Here is a 23,904-nt window from a genome sequence, read left to right on the forward strand (position 1 = left end):
TGGACACATCAAGAAAATCTACATGCCAATCAAAGCAGAAGTTGGAGTGATACAGCTGCAAGCCAACAAATGTGAAGAATTGACTGCAATCACCAGAAGCTAGGAAGAATTAAGGGAATATCTTTTTCCAGAAAGATATTGCACCCTGAAGAACCTTCCAATGGTGCATGGACCTGCCAACACCTTGATTTTGAACTTTTAGCCTCCAGATCTGTGAGAGAATACATTTTTTCCTTCTTAAGGCTATCACTTTCTGCAGATGTGTTATGGCAGCTCCTGGAAGCTAGTTTACTTGGTAATGTTTTGTAGTGAGTGTTCTTCATCTTCCACAACGAGATCTGTCTGTTAAAGAAGTGGCTTTTTTCTTTTTAATCCTAGAGGGCTAAGGGAATATTTGAGACGAACTGAAATATATGTGAATGATCTAGGGATGGATATATATACATGTGTGTGTGTATGTGTGTGTGTGTGTGTGGATATGTGTGTGTACATAAATATTTGTTTAGCCATATCATAAACCAATGGAGATACGCAATTATAATTTTACACACATTAAAAGTCTTTCTGCACTGATGTCATGGGGCTAGAATAGTGGTTTCAAATATGGCTTATGTTTGAAGCCATCCCCAGCCTAGGCATCCATATTAAAACATTCTTGTGTTACTATACCTTAAGAAATATCTAAGGCTGAGTAATTTATAAAGAAAATATATTTAATTGGCTCATTGTTCTGCAGGTTGTAAAGGCATGGCAACAGCCTCTGTTCCACTTCTGGGAACAGCCTCTGTTCCACCTCAGGGACCTTTTATTCATGGCAGAAGACAAAGTGGGAGCAGGTATGTCACGTGGTGAGAATTAGAGCAAAAATGTAAGGGGAGAGATGTCACACACTTTTAAATAATCAGATCTCATGTGAACTCAGAGAGAGAACTCACTCACTGTCAGGAGGACAGCACTAAGCCATTCATGAGGGATCCAATCCCATGACTCAGACAATGAAGTTATTTGGTTTTTTTCTTGTACATTTAAGTTATTTATAGATGCTGCATATTAGATCTTCATTAGATGCATAGTTAGCAAAACTGTCTCCCATTCTGTAGGTTGTCTGCTCACTCTGTTCATAGTTTCCTTTGTTGTGCAGAAGTGCTTTAGATCCCATTTGTCAAGTTTTGCTTTTGTTGCAACTGTTTTTGGTGTCTTCATCATAAAATCTTTGCCCATTCCTGTGTCCTAAATGGTATTGCCTAGGTTGTCTTCCAGGGTTTTTATTGCTTGGGGTTTTACATTTAAGTCTTTAATCCATCTTGTGTTGACTTTTGAATATGGCGTGAGGAAGAAGTCTAGTTTCAGTCTTCTGCATATGGCTAGCTAGTTATCCCAGCACCATTTATTGAATAGGGAATCCTTTCCCCATTGCTTGTTTTTGGCAGATTTGCTAAGTATCAGATAGTTGTAGATGTGTGGCCTTATTTCTGGGATCTTCTATTCTGTTCCATTGGTTTATATGACTGCTTTTGTACCTGTACAATGCTGTTTTGGTTACTGTAGTCTTGTAGTATGGTTTGAAGTCAGGTAGCGTGACACATCCAGCTTTGTTCTTTTTGCCTAGTATTGCCTTGGCTATTCAGGCCCTTTTTGGTTCCATATGAGTTTTAAAATAGTGTTTTTCTAGTTTCGTGAAGAAACTTAATAATAGTTTCATAGAAATAGCATTAAATCTATAAATTGCCTTGGGAAGTATGCCATTTTAATGGCATTAATTCTACCTATTCATGAGCATAGAATGTTTTTTCCATTTGTTTGTGTCATCTCTGATTTCTTTGAGCAGTGTTTTGTGGTTCTCCTCATAGAGATCTTTCTCTCTAGTTAACTGTATTCCTAGGTATTTTATTCTTTTTGTGGCGGTTGTGAATAGGATTACATTTCTGATTTGGTCTCGGCTTGACTGTTGTTGATGTATAGAAATGCTAGTGATTTTTGCACACTGATTTTATATCCTGAGACTTTGCTGAAGTTGTTTATCAGCTTAAGAAGCTTTGGGGCTGAAACTATGGATCAGATATGGACAGATACAGGATTATGTCATCTGTAAACAGGGATAGTTTTACTTCCTCTCTTCCTATTTGGATGCCCTTTCTTTCTTTCTCTTGCGAAATTGCCCTGGCCAGAACTTCCAAGAATAGGATTGGTGAGAGAAGCCATTCTTGTTTTGTGCTGATGTTCAAGGGGAATGCTTCCAGCTTCAGGACAATACATTTTAGCCCTTTTTATTCATCAAGAATGTTTTCAAATCAAGTCTCAGGGATGCAACTTGTGGGCAAGAAAAGGAAAGAGAATATGTGGGGAAGAGGGAGAGAAAGAGAGAGGAAAGGAAAGAGAAAGAAAGGAAGGAAGGAAGGAGAGAGGAAGATAGGAAGGAAAAAAAGAGGAAGGGAAGCAGAGAAAGGAAGAAGGCAAGGAAGGAGGGAAAGAAAGGAGGGCAGAAAGCAAGGAAGGAGGGAAAGGAGGAGGGAAGAAACCAAGGATGGAGAGAAGGAGAAGGGGAGGGATGGAGGGAAGAAGAAAAGAAGGAAAGAAGAAAGGAAACAAAGAAGGAATTGGCTTATGGGACCATCCCCAGATTTCTAGCATGGCTAGATACAGGTTCTAATGAAACATTGCCTTTGCATCCATCACTTTACCTTGCTATGTACCTTCTGGGTCGTGTTTGTTCCTACAGTCTCATCTAAGTTTCAAACTTGTATGATTTTTACAATTACCAGTGCCAGTGGAAAGAAAATGCTTCTTTTTGAGAGTTTCAATGGTATTTCTAGCTCTGGGTCTCTCTGTCATGGGCTTTCTTCATGAGCCCATCCCTGGATCAATTGCTGTGTCTGAATCAATCCTTGTGAATTATCTCTGAATTAATCACTGAGTACAATAATTTGGCAAGGGCAGACATGCTGAATTAGAAATTGTACAACATAATTAAAACTCCATAACATAATTTGCAAAAGAAATAAGATCCAATTGCATGCATATATCGTATTTTTACTGTCATTACTATCATTACCCATTTATGTTGTTTTAAATTTTCAGTTACGTTGTTAACAAAATTGCGTAGGAAGCATTTTTTTAAATGGTGTAGCTTTTCACTTAAGCCTATATCCCTAAAATCTAGAATGTTAATGAAAGAATAGAAACACTTTTATAGGTCTTAATATTTATGGTTTGTGACTTATTCCTTTGCTCATTTATTACCAGTAAAATTTTTCTCACTTGTGATGTTCTTTTAAAAATGTTAAACATTGTTCTGCGATATGTGTTGCACCATATTTTCTCTATTTTGTCATTTGCTTTTCAATTTTGCTTATGGTGGTTTTCTTGTAAAAAGGTTAAAAATTTTACATAGTCAAATTAATTAGTTTTTTCTTAGTACTTGCCTCTTGTATTATGCTTAGAAAGGCCATTTTCATGAAAAGATATTCACAATAATTGATGTGTGTTTTTTCCCAATATGTTTATGGCTTCATTTAGTGTTTGCCTTTTTGATAATTTGGGATTCTTGTGAGAGAAAAGAACAATTACGCCAGCATAATTATCGTCGTTCTTTCTCCATCAATTCAAAATGTCAGCTTTAGTGTTTGTATGCACACATATGCACATGCATATGTACACACATGCATGCATACACACACACGTACAGTGGCTTCCCCGTTCTCCTACTGCTTCTGAGGTTATCTTTAATTAGACATAGTGATGCAGCTGAACATTATATCCTTCTCAAACCAATGAATTATTTGAAGGAAATGTTTTGCTTTCTTTTCCTCTTATGTTTACAATCTCTATGTTAAATATTCTGTAACTTTTGTCCATAACATTTTTGTTACTCTGTAATTTAATCATACAAATTGCTGTTTTGATTCCATAAATCTCAAAAAGGAAATAAATCTTCAGCAAAGTCCTTATATTTGCCACGGCTTTATTTTCATACATTTTTCTGTGTTCTGCATCTGCACTGTGGACTGTGACTTTTAGAAATGTAAAAATCTTGTCATATGTAATACTTATTTGTCTTATTGATAGAGTTACTTTGAGTTTTGCATGTTCACCATTCCTTCATGTTTAACTAATTTCTGCAGTTGACTTTACCTTTTTTTGTTTTAAAAGCTTCATTGTGATATAATTAACAGGCTTTAACTGTCACATATATAAAGGTGATGATTTTTGAAATCTTACCACATGTATACACTTATGAAACCATCAGCACAACCAAGATAAAGACCTTTTAATCACCCCTGCCAAATTTTAAATGTTTTGAAAACAACATGAATGAATATATATATGTGTATATATATATGAATATATGTGCATATATATGTGAATATATGTGCATATATATGTGAATATATATGTGTGTATATATGTGAATATATATATGTATATTTTCTTCTCAGTCTGGAAGAGTTTTGGTTTCTGAGAGTCTTTGACATTTGTTAAAGAAGTTTAACCCATTCACTTTTTTCTCATAACAATATAACATATTTTACATTGCATTTCCATCTGTATGCTTTTATCTCCATTTTTAATTTTTGTAGGTACATGGTAGGTATATATATTTGTGAGGTATATGAAATATTTTGATATAGGCATACAGTATGTAATAGTCATATCAGGGTAAATGGAATATCCATCACCTCAAACATTTATCCTTACTTTGTGTTACAAACAATCCAGTTAAACTTTTAGTTATTTTAAAATGTACAATAAATTATTGTTGACTGTCGCCATGCTGTTTGGCTATCAAATACTAGATTTTATTCATTCTATCATTATATTCCTGTACCAATTAATCATTCCAACTTCTCTCCCCACCATTACCCTTCCCAGCCTTTGGTAACCATCATTCTACTCTGTATCTCCATGAGTTCAGTTGTTTTAATTTTTGGCTTTCACAAATAAGCGAGAACATGCAAAATTTGTCTTTCTGTGCCTGGATTATTTCACTTAGTAACTTACAGTTCCATCTATGTTGTAAGTGACAGGATCTCATTCTTTTTAATGGCTGAATAGTACTCCATTGTATATATGTGCCACGTTTACTATGAAGCTGCTAAAGGAAAACATTAGGAAAACTCATAGGATGTTAGACTGGGCAAAGATTTCTTGAGTGACACACCACAAGCACAGGTTCATACCTACTAGTGGGATTGCTGGATCATATGGTAGTTCTATTTTTAAGTTTTGAGGAACTTCCAAACTGATCTCCATAGTGGTTGTACTGATTTACATTCCCATGAACATTGTACAAGAGTTCCCTTTTCTCCACATCCCCACAAGCATTTGCTATTGGCTATCTTTTGGATAAAAATCATCTTAACTGGGGCAAGATGATATTTTATTGTAGTTTTGATTTGCATTTATCTGATAATCCATGCTGTTAAGCACCTTTTCATATACCTGTTTGTAATTTGGATTTCTTCTTTTGATAAATGTCTATTAAGATCTTTTGCCCATCTTTTAATCAGATTATTAGATTTTTTTTACAGAGTTATTTGAGCTCCTTCTATATTCTGGTTATTAATCCCTTGACAGAAGGATTGTTTGCAAATATGTTCTCCCATTCTGTGGGTCATCTCTTCACTTTGTTGATTGTTCCCTTTGCTGTACAGAAGCTTTTTAACTTAATGTGATCCCATTTGTCCACTTTTGCTTTGGTTTCCTGTGCTTATGGGGCATTAGTTAAGAAATCTTTGCCCAGTCCAATGTCCAAGGGAGTTTTCCCAAAGTTTTCCTTTAGTAGATTTATATTTGAGATCTTAAAGACTTTAATCTATTTTGATTTGATTTTTGTATATGGTGAGAGATAAAGGTTTAGTTTTTTTCTTTGGCATATTAATATCCAATTTTCCCAGCACATTTATTAAAGAGACTGTCCTTTCCCCAATGTGTGTTCTTGGCACCTTTGTCAAAAATGAATTCACTGTAGATGTATAGATTTATCTCTAGGTCCTGTATTCTGTTCCACTGATCTATGTTTCTGTTTTTATGCCAGTACCATGCTGTTTTGTTTAGTATAACTCTATAGTATAATTTGAAGTCAGGTAATATGATGCTTCCAGTTTTGTTCTTTTTGCTCAGGATAACTTTGACTATTCTGGATCTCTTATGGTTCCACATAAAATTTTAGGGTTGCCTTTTCTATTTCTTTGAAGAATGTCATTGATATTTTATTAGGAATTGCATTGAATCTGTAGATTGCTTTGGGAAGTATAGACATTTTAATAATATTGATTCACCTAAATTTTTTAAAATGTTAAAAAGAATAGACAGAAGTTTATCTTTAGAGTCCCTACTTTAGATTGTTAACTCCCTTAGTATGATTCCAAATCTCCTTAATTGTAAAGATTCTTAATTAATAATTGGTCATATTGTTCTCAAGAACAGATTGAGGAACAGTGTAACATACTTTGCTTATGTTTGAATATATTATATATCCACCTTTCCTTAGTTTGTAAGACTAAAAGATTTCAAAAGGAAAATGATGGTAGTCTGGATATTACTGGTGGATTCATGCTGGTTTCTAGTGATCACATTTTTACTTACCTCCCAAACATCTCCTTAGAAATTAATTGTAGCTTTTGACCCTGATCTACATTAGGCTCACCCTTCTGGAGTGTTCACAATTAATTTATCTTCTTTTAGGAAAATATACCCAATTGCTTATATTAAATTTTAAATGAAAAAAAGGAACTTTAATTATAATCTGTAAAATGTAAATAATATCAGCCTCATATATTTTACATATTCTTTGAAAGCTGGATTTTGGAACACGAAAGCTGAAATACAATTATCATGTTTTCAGCACATATTATATATTGTAGAAATATATCCAAATTCAACAAAGATTTTAAGCTAAATCTACAATTTTTAATATTTTGTGGATGTAGACTTACTTCATTCTATCAGAATTTTGTGTTAATAATTTTTGCTTTTTATAATCTAGAATTGCTTAATTTTTAATGATAAAATTTTCAGTGTGATTAATAGCACTCATGGAAAATTGTTTGAAGGATGTACTTTCTATTTTTTTTTTCAATTTTCAAATATATCTTTTTAGTCCATGGCACCATTAGGATGCTATGTATTTGAAAATTATAGGCTTTCAATAGTGCTTACATTGCATTGTGCTCTTACATTATGGATATTATAAAGAAAAGCCTTACATGATTGTTTATCATACTTATTGTTGCAATTTGGTAATAATGTTGTCCCTTACCAATGCATTCTCCTTCAATTCACACCAACAGGAAAATATGAGCTTTGTTGGGAAATGTTTCTTCTGTAAAGTCTTACAAACACTGCAGAATCTTATAACTAGTCTTGAATATTCATTAACAATATACATGGCTTTATGTCACAAACTTTGTGCGGGAAATGATGCTTTAATTGATCTAAATTATTTTCATTTTCTTTTTTTTTTTTGAGACAAAGTCTCACTCCATCGCCCAAGCTGGAGTGCAGTGGTGCAATCTCGGCTCACTGCAACCTCCGCCTCCCAGGTTCAAGTGATTCTCCTTCCTCAGCCTCCTGAGTAGCTGGGACTACAGAAGCGTGCCACCATGCTCAGCTAATATTCGTATTTTTGTATAGAGACAGGGTTTCCTTATGTTGGCCAGGCTGGTCTCAAACTCCTGAACCTGTGATCCACCTGCCTTGGCCTCCCAAAGTGCAGGGATTACAGGTGTGAGCCACCACACCCGGCTATTCTCATTTTTATTTTGACTCAATTTCTGTAATCATTCCTTTTTAAAATCCCATTTTACTTAGTATACTACTTCAATCTACCTCAAATTATTGAAGAAGAGAAGAAATGGATGGATAGATAAATAGATACATACATAGAATTATTTTTGTTAGCTTCTAAGACCACTTAGTAAAGTCTCCATGTATACAGAAAAAGCCAAGTGAAGATACAAGCACCTACAAGTCCATAGCTTGGAAAGGGGAAATAAAATGAAAGGACAAAGAAAGAAGGTCTAGGATTTAGGCACCAAGTTGAAGGTCTGTATAATGGGCATACCTTGAATAAAATGTAAAAACCAGTTACCACGGCTTTGTAGCATATTCATGTATTGACATGGTGTCAGTACAAGAATTGTGAAATTGTATTTGATTTAGCCATTTATTTTATTTTATTTGCATAGGCATGCCACTCTCAAATAAGGAGATGACTAAGTGGAATTAATAGCAGGTAGAATTTCCCATATGCCTCAAATCTGATTCTTTAACACTTCTCTGTTTCTGTTTTAATAATGATAGCTATCAGAATGTTTTGTTACTCAAGAGCTTCCCAATTTGTTTGTTTTTTGACATGTCAAATACCCTGTTCAAGGTAAACCTGGTAAATAAGCTAAACCTGAACACCATCTGGGTCTTAGATACGGATCCTCAATCAAATGACTGTCACTTAATTATTGTACTGCTTGAACAAATTAGTGTCTCGAAAGGAATATGTGAAAATGACACTGTTTCCTTTAACTGTTTGATTTTCTCTTTTCTGTTATTTCTCAGTTTTAATTGTTGGATGTTACAAAGATGCATTTTGACAGATTATACTCTCACTACCTTAAGTGTATTTTTGTAAAGACATATTTGGAAATAATGGAACTAAGGCTCCTAATTATGGAAAAAAATAGATATTTAAAATATCAATTAATTTTAACTATTTTTGTAAAGTGTGATATCATATTAGCTGCTTGGAAATAAAGATAGTGATCAGTTCTTTAGGCAGTTTGGTTTTACTGTAACAAGTCTTTCTCCCTCACATTGTGGAAGACACTAAACCCTCTAGTGTATGCTAATGTGTGTTTTGTTAGCCCTGGATGCCCGCAAGTGTGATTATGTTCAGTAACTGAAGTCTCACACACCCTTGCTCCTATTTACTTCCCATGTACCACAGATGGAGTAAATGGGCCTGCAATTCCTCGGGGTTTTAAAAAATTCACTGTTGTAGTTTAGAAATTGTGGCTGCACCATTGACTTTCTCCTATAACAGCTTGGTTCAGTGTGGCATGCTAGATGTAAAGCCTGAATAGATTAAACTCATAGCTTTGCTTAAAATCTCTTTATGGACTGTTAATCACCAAAGCAGAGAATATAATGGATTGCAAATATTTACTAGGCTTGCACTTCTATATACAGCTGTGCCTAGATAATTTAATCAAGGTTTGCAAGGCAATTTATCCCAAAGAGATTGGTAATTCTGAATTTAAATAAGGAAAAATAAAACAGAAAAGTATTTTGCATTACAGTGGTTTTGATTCTTGGCCATTAAATAAAAGGGTTTCCATTTACGACATAACAGGTGAAAACCATAAAAACAGACTTAATGTTATCCATTAACCACATACAATTGCATGCTTAGATTTAAAGAAAAAGTACATGTCTACATAAATGTTCATGGAAACTTTTTCCATGTGAAAGCAGAAAATTGACAATTCCATTCGGAGGAAAGAAAAGTAGAATAAAATGAATACAAATCTTATGGAAATTAATGTCATAGTTTCGTTGATGATGTTTTACTTGGCTGGTGAATGAAGTATTCATTTCAAATGCACATAACATGTACCATATTAAACTAATAAAAACTAGTCTCACAGATAAGCTCCTTCTTCCCAAATGTATATTGTTTTATTTAATATTTTTAAATGGCCTGATGAGAATCTTTATAAGAAGATATTTAGGCAACTGATATTGTGCTGATTTGTATTTTAACAAGTTTGCTTCTTTATTCAGTCATTATCTGTTTTGAAAACACATAGCCTCAAACACAAACCAGCTGTGAAAGTGAATCCTGCAGGAAAACCCTGATCAGGAAACAAAAGGCATTAACAATAAGTCACATGTAAAAACATTTACTGGTGGTGATGATTAAAATTAGTTCTGTAGGGAGAAGATTATTTTCATGAAAACTCATTAAGATAAAATCAGTGTTGGGAAAACAGTTGTTAGAATAAACTCTAATCCCTTTACAAAGGCAAAGAAACTTTGTACTTGGAAAGAAAAAAATCCATGTGACTTTTATGATGAAAAGCTAAATGGATGGGAACTAGACAGTGTCAGTGTAGGTTCAAATATTAAGGGAAAATAAATTTAAAAGCATACAAACTACTATAGCAGCCTTATGAGACATAGGCTAAATATTTAATGACTATTTCTCTATCTGTAGAGGGACCTAGGCACCAAGTCGAAGGTCCATATAATGGGCATATCTTGAATAAAATGTAAAAACCAATTACCACAACTTTGTAGCACATACAGCAATAGATGTGCCAAATCGATAAAAAAAATTCAGGTTAATTTGAGCTAATTATCTGTTCTTACATTCTAGCCATTTATTTAAAGTATACTGCAGAGGAATAGACGTATAATAGCTATTTTACAAAGGTTCTTCACATGGAAAGAAAAAAGAGACTGTGTAATTTTGGCCCAGGGACACCCTGTTAAGGCTGTGAGCGATGAGATAATCATGGGAGTAGCGAAGCTTTTATGTCACTTCTTTCATGTGCCAGCGTGTGGTGTCGTAAACTCATGGGATCACTGGTGTTGCCTACAAAATGAAGCCCCCAGGACATTTTTGGGGAGGGGTGGGAAACTATACGAGGGGCTATTGGATGCTTCATTAATATTCCTATACATTCATACCAAGCTTAATTTTATCACCTATAAATTTACTTGCCCTACCTACCTACCTAAATTGCAGTAGTATATGCAAGTAAATTATATGCACTACTATTTAGAATAAACGTGGAATTAAAAAATAAATAGATATAAACTCAAAGCAGTTTAAAACCAGCATTTATTTTAAAGGTTAGCCTATGAAAAAAATGAGTAAAGCCTCAAAATGTGAACAAACAAACAAACACTTGGGGAAAGGTAGAATATTTTCAAATGTTGTATAATGTGAGTGAAACCATTTTTAGATTGTATAAATTTATTTCCATGACCTTGTAAAGCAATCTTTATTCTAACATGATATTACTGTTTCAACCATGAATCCTAAATTCTTTTGGAGAATCACAATTGCACATATTCTCTTGCACTTGTCTGTGTTTTCATTAGAGTCCTCAGATCATGTGTCCAATTATTCAGCTGGGAATGTATGTTAGCATAGATATTGGTAAGGAAACTAAACTTATGTTTTTGTTTGCCCTCTGATCATTGCTTTAATTCCAAAGTTTTAACACCAATCTAACTTATCCATATATACTTAAATAGGGTAAAGACTATTTAAGATGGATATTTGGAACATTGTAACTTTTTTGTTAGCAGTTTTAACTGTACTTGACATTGCCTCTGCTAAATTAATATTAAACTTTTTAAATAGGAATAAGTGGGAAAAACTACATTTTAACACCAACGTAATTAAGAACCATGTCAAATCTTTCCTTCTTCTATTTAAGCTCATGAGAACTTTGTGTGTATCTGTGTGAGTGCGTGTGTGCGTGTGTGTGTGTGTGTGGTCTATTGATTGCCTTTGAATTAAATCCTGTGTTAGTTTGTAATGCTGAGTAGACTGTTAAAAAAAGGAACTAAAATAATCTTGACTAAGTATAGTCAGGAGTACAATCATTGGTATTCAGTTACACTGCATTTTTATTCTCAAGAATAAGAAAAAGGACAAAATCTTAAAGAGCACTGGATAATATGAACATTACCTTTCAACTATCAGTGACTGTAGGGAGTATTGTTAGACAGAATATAGATAAAAATACCACCGACTTGCAATTCCTGTGAGCTTTTCTGAGGATTAATTGGAAGTCATATTGATGAGGCATTGGAAAATAAACATATCAAATAAAGACAATGAAAGACAGTTGGCTTTCTTGCTTGACTGGACAATTGGTAGCTAGGATTCTTTTTAAATGAGTAAATGAGAGAAAAAAAGAAAAAATCTTTACCTATAAAAAAAAAAGATGGCCAGCCACAGTGAGTCATGCCTGTAATCCCAGCACTTTGGGAGGCCGAGTCCGGTGGATCACCTGAGGTCAGGAGTTTGAGACCAGCCTGGCCAACATAGGTGAAAACCCATCTCTACTAAAAATACAAAAATTAGCTGGGCATGGTGGCGGGCACCTTTAATCTCAGCTACTCAGGAGGCTGAGGCAGAAGAATTGTTGGAACCCGGGAGGCAGAGGTTGCAGTGAGCCGAGATTGCAACATTGCACTCCAGCCCCAGCAACAACAGGGAGACTTTGTATCAAAAAAAGAAAAAAAAAAAAAAAAAAAAAAGATATGTCAGGTTTGAAGGGAACTACCCTAAAAGGGTAGGATGGTTAGGATAATGTTCTAGAGGCTAAAGAGGAATGAATTTTTGTTGGATCCAGGCTCAACAAACAAAACTAAAACCACTGGAGTGTCTTTTTTGGTATAATTTATGATATTTGGGTATGGATTGGCGATATGCTTTGGCCATGTCCCCACACAAATCTTATCTTGACTTGTAGCTCCCATAAGCCCCACGTGTTGTGGCAGGGACCTGGTGGGAGGTAATTGAGTCATAAAGGCAGTTTTTCCCATGCTGTTCTCGTGATAGTGAATAAGTCTTACACTATCTGGTGGTTTTATAAATGGGAGTTCCCCTGCACACGCTGTCTTGCGTGCCATCATGTAAGATGTCTTTTGCTCTTCCTTCACCTTCTGCCATGATTGCGAGGCCTTCCCAGCCATGTGGAAATGTGAGTCCATTAAACCTTTTTCCTCTACAAATTACCCAGTCTCAAGTATGCTTTTATTAGCAGCATGAAAAGAAAGTAATACAATTGAGTAATTAGATTATATCAAATGTGAAATGTTATACATAGAAGAATATCTTTATTTGTAGGTGTTGAATGCTTTAAGTATTCAGGGATGAAGTGCCTGCACCTTACTGTAAAATAATCCAACAAGAATAAAAAATATATATATATATATTGAGAGAAATGAGCAGACATGGTAAAATGTTCAAAATTATTGAATTGATTCTAGGTGGTGATTGTATAAATGATCATTGTAATTTGTTCAACTTTTCTGTGTGATTAAAGTTTTTATAATAAAAAATTGAATAAAATCTATAGACTTTGCAGAGGAGCATAGGAGCCAACTGAAAGTGGTCTCAATAGCCAAAGCTAGAAAAATTTGAGAAGCAAAATAAAGAAAGTAATACTGGTTATAATCCAAAGTATAAAATAAATATCTTGAAGTTATTTGTATTTATATTGATATAAATAAATGTTTGGATAATTTAATAACTAGGGGGGTGCAAATAATCCATTCAGAAGAATTACAAATATTGTATGCAGATAGTCTGCCCCCAAAGAGGGAGGCATAACTCCCCACTTTTTAGGTAGGAGCTGTACATAGTGACCTCCTTCCGAAGGGTATAGTATGCAAGGGGGAAAAATAAAGAGAAACTTTTCCATGGAACCTGATAAACACTGCTTTAGACAGGTGACCAAGGTCAAATCAACAGTTATAAATCATGTTGATGATATGTACCCTTGATATTATGTAATAAAAATGGCCCTTGACCTCCGTGGTCTTCCTGCCAAGAAACCATAAGCACACTGTTATCATGAGAAAAACATCAGACAAGTTCCAGTGGTGGGGCAGCCTAAAAAAATACCTGAACAGCAATCCTCAAAACTGTGAAGACCATCAAAAACAAAAACTGAGAAACTGCCACAGCCAAGAGAAGTATAAGGAGATATGAACACAAAATGTAAATGTGGTACGCCAAATAGACAGAGAAAAACTACACCGGACCAGAAAAAGTACATTAGGGAAAAACTAAGGAAATCTGAAAAAATTAGGAACTTTCTTATTAATATATTAATATTGATTCATTAATTATAACATATGTACCATACGGTATTAGTCTTTTCTCACACTACTATAAAGAACTACCTGAGACTGGGTACTTTAGGAAGAAAAGAGGTTTAACTGACTCACAGTTCTGCAGGCTTAAAAGGAAGCATGACTGGGAGACCTCAGAAAACTGACAATCATAGTGAAAGCTGAAGGAGAAGCAAAGACCTTCTTCACATGGTGGTAGGAGAGAAAGAGAGTGAGGAAAAAGTGCCACACACCTTTAAACCATCAGCTCTCATGAGAACTCACTCACTGTCACGAGAACAGCATAGGGGAAATCAGTCCCATAATCCAGTCACTTCCCATGAGGCCTCTCCTTTAACACATGGGGATTACAATTCGACATGAGATTTGTCTGGGGCCACAAATCCAAATCATATCATTCTGTCCCTGACCGCTCCCAAAGCTCACGTCCTTCTCACATTTTACAACACAATCATGCCTTCCTAGCAGTCCCTCAAAGTTTTAAATCATTCCAGCATTAACACAAATGTCCAAGCCCAAAGTCTCATCTGAGACAAGGCTATTCCCTTCCACCTATAAACCTGTAAAATCAAAAACAAGTTAGTTACTTCAAAGATGCAATGGGGGTACCGGCTTTGATAAATACTCCCATTCCAAAAGGGAAAAATTGGCCAAAACAAATGGGCTACAGGCCCTATGCAAGTACAAAAGCCAGCAGGGAATTCATTAAAACTTAAAGCTCAAAAATAACCTTCTTTAACTCTATGTGTCACATCCAGGGCTTGCTGATGCAAGGACTGGGCTTCCAGGGCCATGGGCAGCTCTGCCTTTGTGACTTCAGGGTACAGCCCACACAGCTAGTTTTGTAAGTTGGCATTGAGTTTCTGTGGTTTCTCCAGATGCATAGTGCAAGCTGTCGAAGGATCTACCATTCTGGGATCTGGAGGATGGTGGCCCTCTTCTCACAGTTCCACTAGGAAGTGCTCCAGTGGGGACTCTGTGTAGGGATCCAACCACACATTCCCTTTCTTATGGGCCTAGTTGATTTTCTCCCTGAGGGCTCTAGCCCTGCAGCAAACTTCTGCCTGGAAATCCAGGCATTTTCATACATCCTCTGAAATCTAGGCAGAAGTTACCAAACTTCAGCTATTAACTTCTACACACAAGCAGGCCCAGCACCACATGGAAGCTGCCAAGGTAATATGGTTTGGCTCTGTGTCCTCACCCAAATCTCATCTTGAATTGTACTCCCATAATTCCCACGTGTTATGGGAGGGACCCAGTGGGAGATAATTGAATCATGCAGGGTGGTCTTTCCTGAGCTGTTCTTGTGATAGTGAATACGTCTTAGGAGATCTGATGGTTCTATAAGGGGAAGTTTCCCTGCACAAACTCTCTTTTTGCCTGCCACCATCCAGGTAAAACGTGACTTGTTCCTTCTTGCCTCCTTACATGATTGTGAGGCCTCCCCAGCCACATGGAACTGTAGTCCATTAAACCTCTTTCTTTTGTAAATTGTCCAATCTAGGGTATGTCTTCTTCAGCAGCGTGAAAATGGACAAATACACAGGCTTGGGGATGCACCCCCTAAAGCAACAACTGGAACTGTACCTTGTTCTATTTTAGCCATGGCTGGAGCTGGAAAGCTGGGATGCAAGGCACCATGTCCTGAGGCTGCACAGAGCAGCAGCCCCCTGGGCCTGGCCCAGGAAACCATTTTTCCCTGTTAGGCCTCTGGGCTTGTGATGGGAGGACTGCTGTGAATGTCTCTGAAATGCCCTGGAGACATGTTCCCCATTGCCTTGGCTGTTGACATTTGGCTCCTGTTTACTTACGCAAATTTCTGCAGCAGGCTTGAATTTTTCCCCAGAAAATGGGTTCTTCTTTTCTAGCAGATGGCCAGACTACAAATTTTCCAAACTTTTATTCTCTGCTTCCCTTTTAAATATAAGTTCCAGTTTCAGATAACCTCTTTGTTTTTACATATGAGCATAAACTTTTAGAAACAGGTCACATCTTGAATGCTTTGCTGCTAAGAAATTTTTTCCACCAGATACCCTATATCATCTCTCTCAACTTCAAAGTTCCACAGATCTCTAGAGGGGGAAATGCTACTAGTTTCTTTGCTAAAAGCATAGCAACAGTGACCTTTACTCCAGATCCTCATCTCTGAGACCATCTCAGCTTGGACTTCATTGTCTAGATCACTAATCAACATTTTGGTCAAAGCCATTCAACAAGTCTCTAGGAAGTTCCAAACTTTCCCACATCTTTCTATCTTCTGAGCCCTCAAAATCTCTCAGAAGTTTCAAACTCTTCCACATTTTACTGTCTTCTTCTGAATCCTCTGAACTGTTCCAGATTCTGCTCATTACCCACTTCCAAGTAACTTCCACATTTTTGGGTATCTTTATAGCAGTACCCCACTTCTGGTACCAATTTTCTGTATTAGTCCATTCTCACACTGCTATAAAGAGCTACCTGGGACTGAATAATTTATGAAGAAAAGAAGTTTAATGGACTCACAATTCTGCAGGCTTAACAGGAAGCATGACTGGAAAGTCTCTGGAAAATTACAATCACGGCAGAAGGCAAAGGGGAAGAAAGGACCTTCTTCATATGGTGGCAGGAGAGAAAGACAGAGCAAGCAAGGAAGTGCCACACACTTTGAAACCATTAGGTCTCATGAGAACTCATTCACTACCATGAGGACAACATGGGGGAAATTTGCCCCCATGATTCAATCACCTCCCACCAGGCCCCTCCTTTAACATGTGGGTATTACAGTTTCACATGAGATTTGGCTAGGACCACAAATCCAAACCATATCACATACTAATGTAAGATGTTAATATTAGGGAAAAATGGGTGTGGAGTATATAAGAATGCTCTGTATTTTCTACTCAGTTTTTCTGCAAATCTAAAAACTGTTCTAAAAAATATAGTCTAAAAATGTACAGACATTAAACCAGTGGTACATTTGTAGGAATTTACCTTAAATTTACATGAATGTACATAGAAATGTTGATTTCAAAAGATTGGATACAAAATAAATAAATAAGATAGTAATTTAATAGATTATAGTGCAATTTTATTGTGCAGTAATCAAAAAGTATGTTATAGGTTAATATTAAAACAAAATAGAAGTACATGAGCTATTGTAGTGGGGAAAAAGGATTACCACATTTGTATAGTATAATTCCAATTGTCACACAAGATATCATTTTTTTAAATGATGGCTTGACAAATAACATACTTTTTTTGTTTTTTGAAACAGAGTCTCACTCTGTCACCCAGGCTGGAGCAGAGTGGCACGACCTTGGCTCATTGCAACCTCTGCCTCATGGGTTCAAGCAATTCTCATGCCTCAGCCTCCTGAGCAGCTGGGATTACAGGTGTGCACCACCACACCTGTCTAATTTTGTTGTATTTTTAGTAGAGACAGGGTTTCACCATGTTGGCCAGGCTGGTCTTGAACTCCTGACATCAAGTGATCCACCTACCTTGGCCTCCCAAAGTGCTAGGGATTACATACAGACATGAGCCACTGTGCCTGGCCAGATGTGATATTATTTTCTCCTGGTTTGTGCTCTCATATAGTCTTGATCTTGGAGCATCAATTTGTATGTGGCTGGTATTACTTTTTTTTTTTTTTTTTTTAGATGGAGTCTCGCTTTGTTGCCAGGCTGGAGTGCTGTGGCATGATCTCAGCTCATTGCAAATGCCTTTTCCTGGGTTCAAGCAATTCTCCTGCTTCAGTCTCCTGAGTAGGTGGGACTACAGGCACTCGCCACCACGCCCAGCTAATTTTTGTATTTTTAGTAGAGACGGGGTTTCACCATGTTGGCCAGGATGTTCTCAATCTCTTGACCTCATGATCTGCCCACCTCAGCCTCCTAAAGTGCTGGGATTACAGGGGTGAGCCACCGCACTTGGCCTACATTTTCTTTATTTGATGTGGATGACTGGTGTATTAGTTCATTCTCATGCTGCTATGAAGAAATGTCTGAGACTTGGTAATTTATAAAGGAAATTGACTCACAGTTCTACATGGCTGGAGAGGCCTTGGGAAACTCACAATCATGGAGGAAGAGGAAGCAAACATGTCCTTCATCACATAGTGGTAGGAAAGAGAAGAAGTGCAAAGAAAAAGGTGGAAAAGCTTCTTCCCAAACCATCAGATCTTATGATAACTCACTCACTATCATGAGAAGGGCATGAGGGTAACCACCCCATGATTCAATTACTTCCCACCGGGTCCCTCCCATGGCATGTGGGGATAATGAGAACTACTCTTTAAGATGAGATTTTGGTGGGTACACAGTCAAACCTTATCATTCTGCCCCAGACCCTTCCACATCTCACGTCCTCACATTTCAAAACCAGCCATGCCCTTCCAGCAGTCCCCCAAAGTCTTAATTCATTCCAGTATTAACCCAGAAGTCTGAGTTCAAAGTCTTATCTGAGACAAACCAAGTCCTTTCTGCCTATGAACCTGTAATACCAAAAGCAAGTTAGTTACTTTCTACATACAATGGGGGTACAGGCATTAGGTAAATACACCTGTTCCAAATGGGAGAAATTGGCCAAAATAAAGGGACTACAGGCTCTATGCAAGTCTGAAATTTAATAGGATAGTCATTAAACCTTACCATTTCAAAATGATCTCCTTTGACTCCATTTCTCATATCCAAGTCAAGCGGATGCAATAGGTGGCCTCCCATGGCCTTGGAAAGCTCTGCTTCTGTGGCTTTGCAGGGTATAGCCCCCTGTCACCACTAATTTCATTGTTGGTGCTAGCATTGAGTGTCTGTGGCTTTTCCAGGTGTATGGTGCAAGCTGTTGGTGGATCTACCATTCTGTGGTCTGGAGGATGGTGGCCTTCTTCTCACAGCTCCACTAGGCAGTACCCCAGTGGGGACTCTGTGTGGGGGCTCTGACCCTACATTTTCCTTCTGCATTGCCCTAGCAGAGGCCATGAGGTCTCCACCCCTGCAACAAACATCTGTCTGGGCATTCAGGTGTTTCTATACATCTTCTGAATTCTAGGCAAAGGTTCCCAGCCCTCAATTCTTATCTTCTGTGTACCCATGCCAACACCACATGGAAGCTCCAAGGCTGGGGCTTGCACCCTCTGAAGCAACAGCCTGAGCTGTACCTTGGCTCCTTTGTGACATGACTGGCATGGCTGGGACAGAGTGTTGAGGCTGCACACAGCAGGGGTGTCTTTGACCACATCCAGGAAGTCATTTTTCCCTCCAAGGCCTCTGGGCCTGTGATGGGAGGAACTGCCTTGGAGGTCTCTGATACACCTTGGAGACATTTTCCCCATTGTTTTGGTGATAAACATTTTGCTCCTTGTTATTTATGAAATTTCTACAGCCAGCTTGAGTTTCTCCCCAGAAAATGGGGTTTTCTTTTCTATCACATTGGTAGGCTGCAAATCAAATTTTCCAAACTTTTATGCTCTGCTTCCTTTTGAACACTTTGCTACTTAGAAATTTCTTCTTCCAGGTACCCTAAATCATCTCTCTCAACTTCAAAGTTCCACAGATGTCTAGGGCAGGGGGAAAATGCTGCCAGTTTCTTTACTAAAGCATAGCAAGAGTGCCCTTTACTCCAGTTCCTCATCTTTGTCTGAGACCGATTTGGCCTGGACTTCGTTGTTCATATCACTATTAGCATTTTGGTCAAAACCATTCAACAAGTCTTTAGGAAGTTCTAAAGTTTCCCACATCTTCCTGTCTACTGAGCCCTCCAAATCTCTAGGAAATTCTAAACTTTCCCACATTTTCCTGTGTTCTTCTCAGTCCTCCGAAGTATTCTTTCCTCTGCCTGTTACCCAGTTCCAAAATCACTTCCACATTTTCAGGTATCCCTATAACAGTATTTATTAACAATTTATTAATTGACTCACAGTTCTACAGGGCTAGGGAGGCCTCAGGAAACTTACAATCATGGTGGAGGGGGAAACAAACACATCCTTATGCACACGGTGGCAGGAAGGAGAAGAAGTGCTACGCAAAAGACAGAAAATCCCTTAATAAAACCATCAGATCTGATGAGAACTCACTCACTATCATGTGAACAGCATGGGGGTAGCTGACCCCATGATTCAATGACTTCCCACTGGGTCCCTCCCACAATATTTGGGGATTATGGGAACTACAATTCAAGATGAGATTTGGATGGGGACACAGCCAAACCATATCAGCTGGCAAGAATGTTAACTTTTTTTAAAGTACATTGTTATATTTTGCAAAAATTTAAAAATAAATTTGGATTTTAATTGTGGTGTGTCATGATTTGTATTTCAAGTAATATTGTTTAAAATAATTGTGTTTTAATTTAATTTAAGCCACTTTTGATACACCAACAAGTACAATTCAGATTTCTATAATCAATCAACAATTCCAGATTTAGTAATTAGCATGTGTGGAGTCATTGAAAATCATTTTTGTTAATGATCTTCAAATTGCTGCTAAATGTTCACTTTATTTGAAGGCTAACTCATCATTAAAGACCAATACAAATACAATATTTCTGTGTGCTGTCAGTTAAAATCCAAACTAATATTACATATTTACAATAGTTTCTTTAATATTTTGATTCTATTTTTAGATTATTTGAATCTAGAAAGATGTGTTTCCAGGTAACAGAGATAAATTATTTTGCTTTTCCTTAATTAATTTGTAACCAGAGGTATAAACTCTTTCAAATATATTTACACACACACGCACATAAAAATTAGCAATTACTCTGTACCTAAATGTCTAGTATAATAATGTTAAATTTTACCATATTTTTTAAAAACTTAAAAATATTCCACAGATACACTTAAAAAATGTTTATTTTCTAGTCCCCTGCATTCAGAAATATAAAAATAGCTTGAGGTTGATGTGTATCATGCCTGCCCAATTTTTAATCATTTTTGTAAGTATGTACGTAACTTTACATACCATTAATCAAGTAAATACTTTTGTGTTTTTAAAAATTTTACGTAAGTTGAATAATTCTGTTTATTTGTGACTTCATCCAATATTATGTATTTGAGAGGTAATCATGTTTGTCAACATAGTTTAAATTAATTGAGGTATATTAATATGTAAATATAGCATCATATTTTTATCCCTACTCCTTTAGATGAACAGAAAATGCATGGTCTCATTTAATCTGGAAATATAATTAGTACTGTTATTTTTTGAGGTAGTACTCAATGCATACTGAGACAAGAAAACTGAGGCTTAAACCACTTAAGTAATTGGCCAACATTCCAGCTAGTGAGTGTTGAAGTGAAGATACTAACCATGTAGTGACACCAGATAACAAACACTTAACGACTAATTGCAATGTCTTTCTTTGCTGATAGTTTAGTAAATGAGGTTTGATAATATTGAAGTAATGGGCATTGCTAGTTTATGGATTTCAGAGGAGTAAAGAGAGAGAGAATTGACGGATATAACACAGTAGTATGAGGAAAACAAAGTAGAAGGCAATCAAAAATAAATTATAAATGCAATAACAAACTGAATTCTTTTCCTTATCCACAGTGTTTATTTCCTGATTGTTGAGTTGTCAGTTGAACACTCAACATGAAAATCTAAATTCAACTCACTTCAGCAAATACGCAGAGTACTTATTATGTGTCTCCTGGGAGCCGTGATACAGAATAATAAAAAGAACTCCCACTTTCTGAATTCACAGTTTAGCTGTGGAAACAGATAACTAAAATTAAACAGTTCAGAAGCTAGACAGAGCATGACTCATTTATAGGGTGTTATGGGTCATATAACTCAGTCTAAAGATTAGGAAAGGACTCCTAAAGCTCCTAAAGAAGAAAAATTAACATGGATTGTATAGGATAAGTAGAGATAAGCTAGATTACAAAGGTGGTAAGGATGTTTCCAGAAAGAGAAGGTATCATTAGCAAAGACAAGAAGGTCTGAGATTAAACACAGCACTTGGGGGAACACAGTGTCTTAAGTGCAGGGTTATGAGTGAGTGGGAGAGGTGGGAAATGGTGCTGTTGCAGTCAATGAGGATAACATGTTGAAGGTTTTAGACACCCTATGAAAATGTTGAGATATTTTTCTGAACATAAAAGAGAACGGTGAGACATTTATCTGAGATCAGATGTTTGTCTTAAAAATATGGTTTTAGACCGGGCGCGGTGGCTCACGCCTGTAATCCCAGCACTTTGGGAGGCCGAGGCAGGCAGATCACGAAGTCAGGAGATCCAGACCACCCTGACTAACACGGTGAAACCCCGTCTCTACTAAAAATACAAAAAATTAGCCGAGCGTGGTGGCGGGTGCCTGTAGTCCCAGCTACTCAGGAGGCAGAGGCAGCAGAATGGCATGAACATGGGAGGCGGAGCTTGCAGTGAGCCGAGATCACGACACTGCACTCCAGCCTGGGCGACAGAGAGAGACTCCGTCTCAAAAAATAATAATAATAAATAAATAAATAAAATGGATTTAATAGAAGCATGCACCCCTATTGCAGAGAAGTGTTCTAAAGGTAAAAAGACCATTTCTGTGGTTAGTGGGCCCAAAGCCAAGTTAATGGAGGTTGACTTGGGTAAGAAAGGGCAAACGTAAGAAATAGAGTATTGGCAGTTCCTATCCTAATTTACTGCACAGGGGAAATATAAACATAAACTTCTTGGAAATGCAATTGTTTCTAATTCAGGTCTTTCGTTTTAGTGTCTATACTGAGTACCAAAGCTATATATCCAGTTGCTCATTTGTTATTCTCTCACATCTTATTTATACATGACCAAAATGGAATGTATATTCTTTCTCTCCAAACCGTTCTTTCTCCTGTATCACCTATCTTTGATGACATAGAGGGAAGTGAGTGTGATTGATATTCAGTAGTAGAAGTCATACCATTTTAAGAATAGACATCAAGTACCTGTAGTATCTTATATACTGAATGAAACTTGGCTTTATTTAAATTGTTTTCATGTAGATATGATATTGACAGAAATATTGGTAGAAATGGAGATAGGAACGTTGAGGTGGGAGCAGATATACAATTTATTTCTCCTACCTAAAGGTTGGTATCTATAAATACTACAAATAATCATTAGTATAATGTAGACATTTACTAACTTGTCTTGATAATGACTAAAAGGTTTCTGTGAAAATGTGGCTTAAAGATAGATCTCAATGCAATCGTTTCTTTCTAAAATGATTTTTCAAAGCTCATTAGCTAATTTAATAAAAGCTGTTCTGTAAAGATATATCAATAATTAAAAAACCTAGTTCTCATTTCAAACTTTAATTTTACATCAGACACATCAATAAAAATATATTTGACATAGACTAATGCAATTCTTTCTTTTCTTCCAAGGACTCTTTTTGTCTGTTCCTTATAAAATATGTGTTACTAGTTAATTACTACTTAAGATTCTTTCTCTTTGGTGGGGAGAATGCCTTTTATAATATATTCGTCTTTTACTAATAAACCTATTTCATAGTTTAAAATATGAAAGTATACTTTAAAAGCGAAAGGGAACCATGGATAGGATAAATGGTGTGAGGGTTAAAATGGACGATGGAGGGATGTTTTTATTAGATTAGAAATATTATATCTTACAACTGAAAATGCAAATTATGCTATGCCATAATGTTCCTTTCAAGCACATAAGATAAAATTTGCATATCTAAATTGGATCAGACTGAATAGGTTTCCCTAGTCTCTCTTCCTCGAACAGCAATCAGCCTGAAAAAGACTGCAGGCAATCCCAATAGTGAGTTTTTAAAGCCCATATTTAAGAATCTTCATGTATGTGTGAGTATATGTGTGTAGGTTTACATATATGCATGTATAGATACGTAGGCATAAACTTACTTATATCTGATTTAATTCCTTAGAGACTGATAAAATTTTCTATGTTCTTTTCATAATTATTTTCCATACATGTTTTTCATTTTCCTAGATCTTTCAAAATATTATTTCTATCTAGTGTCCACATTGCTGGTTGATTTTTCAGAGTATCATAAATATTTGAAACTTTGAGGTGTGGAGGAAATTATCTTTATG

Source organism: Pongo pygmaeus, chromosome 6, assembly GCF_028885625.2.
Source record: "Pongo pygmaeus isolate AG05252 chromosome 6, NHGRI_mPonPyg2-v2.0_pri, whole genome shotgun sequence".
In the NCBI taxonomy this organism is placed as follows: domain Eukaryota; kingdom Metazoa; phylum Chordata; class Mammalia; order Primates; family Hominidae; genus Pongo; species Pongo pygmaeus.